This window comes from Prunus avium, chromosome 8 (assembly GCF_965620075.1).
Source record: "Prunus avium chromosome 8, drPruAviu1.hap1.1, whole genome shotgun sequence".
In the NCBI taxonomy this organism is placed as follows: domain Eukaryota; kingdom Viridiplantae; phylum Streptophyta; class Magnoliopsida; order Rosales; family Rosaceae; genus Prunus; species Prunus avium.
Window position 1 is genome coordinate 6,564,506 of NC_142291.1, and position 7,659 is coordinate 6,572,164.

The window sequence follows — 7,659 nt, forward strand, 5'->3', positions numbered from 1 at the left end:
GAGGCGGTGTACGGTGGAGGTGATCGACACCACCAACCCAGATAGGAAGCCTGCTATCTTGTGAACATAACCCAAGAAGAATCGGAGCCATCGGAGGTGTAGTGAAGGCACGGTGGCGCCGTGAAGTTGGTTCGTCAACAGTGAAATCAGCAAATTCAACCGGCAGTTTGAGCGACTTACACTTCTAATTGGACCTCGAGGTAAGAATTAAAGTTGTTCTACTCAGTATTAAGAACATTTTGGCATAGGTCTTGACCAGCGATTCTAGGGTTGGTCCGTCGCCGCCCGAACCACCATCGGCGGTGGCGGCGCGTGGCGGCGCAGGGTGGCGATTCTGAGTTAGGGCTTTAGAGACAGAATGTAGTCCGGGAGTTACTGAACATGATAGTATGTTTAAATTGTTGAGATTCCGTCGTTTAATCGACGATCGGAGCCTCCCAAATCTGGACCATTGGTTCGAGATGATTGGACCGTTGGATCGTGTCCAATTTTAATTATGTTGTAGCTGGTGTTGTGAGGAGTCTGTAGGTTCAGAAGGATTGATGATCGGACTTCCCGATCTTAAGTTATTAAATTTCAAAGTTAAGGCGAGCGATCGCCATTCGATCGTGTAATGTAGAATAATCCGACCGTTGGATTGGGCCCAAATTGTTGCAGGGTGATGTCGGGACTATTTAGAGTCCATTGGTGTGATCGGATTTGGAATCCGAGGTTGTGGGCCCAAGGCGGATTTTTGGAGTGTCGGTTAGACATGTGGGACCCACGGGACCCAAATAGTGACCTTTTGGACAATGGGTGTCATTGGTCATGATTCGACGTCGACAGCACGTACGTCACAGTTTTGGAGTTGGTTGGAGGAGATTTGATCACTTTGGATCCCCGGTTGGTCCAAAGGGCAATTTCGTCATTAGATGCGAAATCTTGGATTTTGGAGTTTTGTGCTAAGTTGAGCTATGTACTTTTCTTAGGTACTGTTGGAGTTTGAGTTGCTCGTTGAGGTTTGAGATTGAGGATTCGTTAAGTTGTTGAAGACGCAGCTTGGACGAGAGGTGAGTAAAACCATCCTAAATCGTGAGTAAAATCACGAATTACTATATTTATTATAATGTGACCTTGGATAATGTTAATGGCTATAATTAACATGTTTTTTGTAATTTTATAAAATGTTTTAATTGATTTAAAACACATGAGCTTGTTCTTCAATGGTTCATGAGGTAATTGAAATCTATTTTGTTTTGAATTAATTATTATTATTGGAGATTTTGGTGTTTAACCATATAACATATGTTGTGGATGTATGGTGGAAATTCATTCGTGAATAACCACATAAATATATATAATAAATATATATTGCTGTGATTGGTGTATTTGGCTAGAAAACAATGTTTAATGTGAAATGACATTTTATATTGTTTTGGTGTTGGTGTTTTTGGTGTTGGTGTTTTGGTGTTGATGGATTTAGGTGAGAATACCTTGAATCCCTTCTGAGTTTGTTAGGTGGGCATTCTCGTGGCAAATAATGAGGGATTAATTACCCTAGGGAGCAAGACCCAAGAACAGTTAGAGCTCTAGTCTGGCGCCATCTAGTACTCATGACTGGAGTGTAATCATGATTGAACACTACTTTGGAGTTTTGTAGTGTTATAGATTAGAGGTTCATAGTATTCTCTCTTCTATCTGTCAAATAAATGACGTGTGAAAACTACTTTGAAATAAAGAGTTTTGGTGTGGTCACAGGTGGTGATTGAAACAGTTCTTTAATTAAAATAAAAGAATTGTGATTGTGATGATATTGATGATTATGATTACCTTGATTATACAAGGATGGTGGTATGCTAATGAAAGTGCATGTGTTTGTATATTATGTGTAATTGACATATTGTACTCTGGACGTGGTTTACTCATACGAGCTTTAGAAAGCTTACCGGGTTGTTTTGTGGTGAACCCGGTGCACTATTCAATGGTGTAGGGGAAAATCCTGCAGGTGGTAGAGACCGTGAACAGGAGATTTAAGGTGAGGAGCATGAGGCTCGTTGGTGGTTCCACAGAGTGTAAAGTGTGGTGTGAGAGTGTTGGTGAGTGTTAGACTTCCGCTGTGTGAAATGAACTCTGAGGAGCAGATTTTGTAATATAATGATTGTTCATTTATTATGTGAGTTTGTAATGTAATATTTGACTCAGAAGAGTTGAGTCATTATTGACATTGTGGTTCGGAACAGTGGTGTTGTATCAAGAAAGAAAAGTTTAAATTTCTAGGTACTTTTGTTGAAGGTTCCGAGCTTCGCGTCCCGGATTGTTGGTTGTTCTGTTTAAATTTGCAGATTATTTGTTGTTGAAAATTCGGGGCGTGACAGTTTGGTATCAGAGCTTATGGTTCTGCTTTGATGGAGTGTTAGAGCTTATGGTCAGCTCTGACAGTGTGTTAACTGCTCAATTGTTTTACTTTGTCGGAACTTTGGGTAAGTTCAGGAGATAATTACGGTGTTCAGCTCTAAGAAGGGTTTAAGTGTTAGAGCTTAAGGTCTGCTCTGACAGTTTGGTGTAGGAGCATATAGTTGGCCTTGAAGAAGTGATAGAGCTTATGGTCAGCTCTGACAGTTGTTAGCAGAGCAATTGGTTTGCTTTGTTAGGGCTTTGGGTAAGCTCTAAAGATGTGTAGTATGGGTACATCTGAGATGGATCTCAGTGCTGGAACATTTGGATTGTTCTGAAAGAAGTCGTTGGTTGACTCGAAGGGGGTATTTTGTTGACTCTAAGGAATGTGCTTGGTGTGCCTTTAACTGTTGAGTCACCTTTGGATAGTTCTATGAAATTGATTTTGGTGTGTGAATCTTGCCCATTGTTGATTGGTAACAAGGAGTTCATTGCTGATTTAATTGTTATGGATAAAAACTCATATGATATGATACTTGGTGTGGACTGGTTACGGTGTAATCATGCTGTAATTGATTGTCATGGAATGTTAGTGTCGTTTCATACTCCTGGACAAGCGGTGGTTCGGCATAGGTGCATTAAAATTGATGCAACTATGAAGTTTGGGTTTCTAGCTCTTGTGGAAAGAGTAGAATGAGTTTTAGCATTGGAAGATGTTCCTAAAGTATCTTTGTATCATGATGTTTTCCAAGATATTGTGGGTTTGCCTCCAAGGAGGGTAGTGGAGTTTACTATTGAATTGATTCCGGGAACGTCACCAATATCAAAGGCTCCATATAGAATGGCACCTACCGAGTTGAAAGAACTCAAGATTCAAATTGATGGCCTAGTGGAACAAGGGTTCATTAGACCGAGTACGTCACCTTGGGGTGCACCTGTCCTATTTGTGATGAAAAAGGATCACACACTGATATTATGTGTGGATTACAGAATGTTAAACAAGGTGACGATTAAAAATAAGTATCCGTTGCCAAGGATTGAAGATTTGTTTGATCAGTTGAAGGGGGCAACTGTGTTCTCAAAGATTGATTTGAGGTCAGGATATCACCAAGTTAGGGTGAGGGAGGAAGATATTCCTAAAACAGCATTTCGAACTAGGTATGGACATTATGAGTTTGTTGTCATGCCTTTCGGGTTGACTAATGCACCTGCTGTGTTTATGGATTTGATGAACAGAATATTCGGTCCTTGGATGATTTTGTTGTGGTGTTTGTGGATGATATCTTGATCTACTCAAAGAATGATTGAAAATGGTACTTAGGTGACGAGGGGTAAATTTAACTAAACAAACAAGACACAAGAACTCAACAATCAAGAGAACACACAGAGTATGCCACAGAGTACCTGCAGTCCTAGAAGATTACTAGTGACAACCTAGGCACTTAAAAGGACCCATCAATCTAGGCATCCCCTGTGCTAGCAACAACTATGGTGAAAGTGTGTGAAGTCATCAATATCAAGTAAACAGCAAACAACAAACAGCAGATATAGATGACTAGTCAACCACCAAGAACAGAAACCCAGATAAATTTACAGATATGCAAAACAGGTTTTGTTTACCCAGAAACCCACCATTGGGAAAAACTGGGAGTCATCAACCGACTAGGCAATCCACTAAGTAGAAAAAGATTCTTACAAAGGAATACAAGCAAGCTCAAGCAAAACCTAGATCTATTTAGGAAGATGAGCTTTACCTCCTTTGTGCAATCTTCTTCTCCAACTTAGCAAAGCTCGAAGCTAAGTTCTTCATGGCAATGGCAGCTCCTTCTCCAGCTCGATCATCCCATGGCACTAGCTTGCAAGCTTCAACTTAGAACGAAACCAAACTTTGGATTCAAGGGAGAAAGACCAATTTCTTCAAGAAACCATACTCTTGAAGAAATCAGTCATGAATCCGATCTAGATCTATATATGAGAATGATTTAAATAGCTAGATGTAGATTCATATTTCAAAAGCAGTTTTTCAAAAGAAATCAAATAGAAAAACTCATAGATGAAATATATGGTTTTCTCTTGAGGAAGAAGAGAAAGATGGCAAGCCAATCTTTCCAAAACTTCCACACAAAAGAGACGACCTCCAAATTGGGAATTCACTTGCCTTTACAGACAAAAGAATCCCTTAGGTCAGACTGACACATGGCAGCTGGGAGAGAAAAGTGAATAGGACAAAACAGATATTTAATCAGCTGGAAATCGCACTGAGCAAAGATGACTAGTCATCTTTTATGAAAACAGTTTTAATGCATGATATGCAATGCATGATTTACCTTTGTCAAATTGCTTCAACCTCCATAGGATAAATGAGAGTTAAGAACACTTAGAGATGCTAAACTTAATCTATCCTTGAGCTTGATAAATACATATAAATATCCTATTACAAAATTGTCAAGGGAAGCCAAAAGAATTAATCAAAATTCATACATTAACAATCTCCCCCTTTTTGGCTTTCCTTGACAACACACTCTCTCATGAACACTCAACCCATAACTAAACCTAAGAAGATGATTAAATGATGTACCTGCAAAAACAGTAACCAAACTTCCAGCACAAGACAAGCATATTATATCTCAGAATTTTAAAGTTTAAATAATATGCAATATGTGCAATAAGGGGGTTGAGAGTGTTCTCCCCCTTGTTGATAAGGAAAGATCAAAAAGGCAAGGAAATAAAACAGCAAGTAGAGGAAATAAATAGAGGGCATAAAATCTGATTTGAACACAAAGCATAGATTGATTACAAATCACATTACAGCTGTTCAAACACAAGACAACAACAACTCCCCCTAACAAGATGCGCAGACTATTCAAACAGAAACAAGGAAAAGAACCACAATGTAATTACAAAATAAAGACTTCCAATCTGCTCAAAATAGACACCCTTCCAAGATCACATTATCTCCATAATGTGATAACAAATTAAACCATCCAAACAGTCCAAAAAGACTCCCCCTATCTAGGACATAACCTAATCAAACCTCTAGCTAAAAGACTAGAGAATCAGCAGACTCATTAGATTCAGCAGAAGCGAAAGAGTCCTCATGACAAGCACCATAATCAAACCTCTAGTAAGGTGATTCAGGAGCAAGCTCAAGATGTGGGAATGCGAGCTAAAATGGTTGAGTTAACAATTGAACCAACTTTTATAGGTCCTTCTGAGTGGACAATTGGGAATGATGGTGGTTTGAGATACAGAGGGAAGTTGTGCGTGCCTGAATCTGAGAATCTTAAGAGAGAGATTATGGATGAAGCTCATCGTTCTAAGTATACGGTTCATCCAGGAAGTACTAAGATGTACAAAGATCTTAGGAGACAATTCTGGTGGATTGCTATGAAAAGGGAGGTAGGACGGTATGTGACTAAGTGTCTAACTTGTCAACGGGTGAAGGCAGAACATCAACGGCCATCAGGGTTGTTGAAACCTTTATCTATTCCTGTTTGGAAATGGGAAAATATTGCTATGGATTTCGTAGTGGGATTGCCTAAGACTAAGCAGGGTCATGATGCAATTTGGGTTATTGTGGACCGACTGACGAAATCTGCACACTTTCTGCCTGTATCTATGAAGTATTCAGTGGACACACTGAGTAAGCTCTACATTCGTGAGGTGGTAAAACTACACGGGATTCCTATATCCATTGTCTCGGATAGGGATGCTCGTTTCACTTCTAAGTTTTGGAGTAGTTTCCAAAAGGCCATGGGGACTAGATTGGATATGAGTACAGCTTTTCACCCTCAAACTGATGGTCAAATTGAACGAGTGAATCAAGTGATGGAGGATATGCTTCGGGCATGTGTCTTGGACTTCAAGGGAAGTTGGGATGAATATTTGGCATTGATAGAATTTGCCTATAACAACAGTTATCACTCTAGTATTGGTATGGCACCGTATGAAGCATTGTATGGAAGGCCATGTAGATCACCTGTTTGTTGGGCTGAGGTAGGTGATAATAAAGTAATGGGTACAGAGGTAGTTCAAGAGACTACAGAGAAGGTTTCTATCATCAGAGATAGAATTCGTACAGCACAGAACCGTCAGAAGAGTTATACAGATAAGAAACGGCGGAGTGTGGAATTTGAAGTTGGTGACCATGTGTTTTTGAAGGTTTCACCAATGAAGGGAGTAATAAGATTTGGTAAAAAGAAAGGGAAGTTATCTCCTAGATTTGTTGGACCTTTCGAAATTCTAGATAAGGTCGGTGAGTTGGCATATCGGTTGGCATTACCTCCAATGATATCAAGTGTTCATAACGTGTTTCACGTGTCAATGTTAAGGAGGTATATTAAGGATGCTTCACACGTAATTGATTACGGTACTGTTGAAGTCAATGGAGATGCAACTTATGTAGAGGCACCTGTACGCATCTTGGACAGGATGACCAAACAGCTTAGAACAACTCAAGTGAATTTGGTCAAAGTGTTGTGGAGTCACCATGACAAGGGTGATGCTTCTTGGGAATTGGAGTCTGAAATGAGGAAGAAGTATCCTCATCTTTTTGAGGACGAAGCGGGTTGAATTTCGGGACGAAATTCCTTTAAGGAGGGTAGAATGTAATGACCTCAAAAATAATATTTGGTTTTATTATTTTTGTGGAAAATCTTATTAAGTCATGTGACTATTTTGGGTGTTGTATGAATTTGGTTTGATGTGAAAATATTGGAATTAAGTGAGTTTAATCACAAATTGGGACAAAAATACCCATATAATGAAGTTTATTATTTTTCAAAGGAAGTATAAGAAATTGAAGTGAGAAAATTATGATTTTTGAATTGGAGAATCGAGATTGATCTCACGAACGCGTAGGCGCAAACAGTTCGTGAATCCGAGTTGAAACGAAGAAGTTATACTCGTTTGAAGTTTCAGGGACTAAATTGCAAACAGAGACTTTGCCTATAAATTTCAGATGGACACTGTTGGGATTCATAATTTGCAATTGAACCCGGAGGTTTGAGAGCTCGTCGGAGAGGCGATTTCCGGCGGCTTCTGCGGCGGTGTACGGTGGAGGTGATCGACACCACTAACCCAGATAGGAAGCCTGCTATCTTGTGAACATAACCCAAGAAGAATCGGAGCCATCGGAGGTGCAGTGAAAGCACGGTGGCGCCGTGAAGTTGGTTCGTCAACAGTGAAATCAGCAACTTCAACCGGCGGTTTGAGCCACTTACACTTCGAAATGGACCTCGAGGTAAGAATTAAAGTTGTTCTACTCAGTATTAAGAACATTTTGGC

At 39.8% G+C, this 7,659-nt stretch overlaps 1 long non-coding RNA gene across 1 annotated transcript; it reads left to right on the top strand.

Annotated features, from left to right (window-relative positions):
- On the top strand, nucleotides 1–2,275 carry LOC148291236 (uncharacterized). Its single transcript, XR_015826025.1, has 3 exons — nucleotides 1–200; nucleotides 969–1,049; nucleotides 1,970–2,275. It is a non-coding gene; the product is annotated as an uncharacterized LOC148291236 (long non-coding RNA).
- Nucleotides 2,276–7,659: the final 5,384 nt, after the last annotated feature.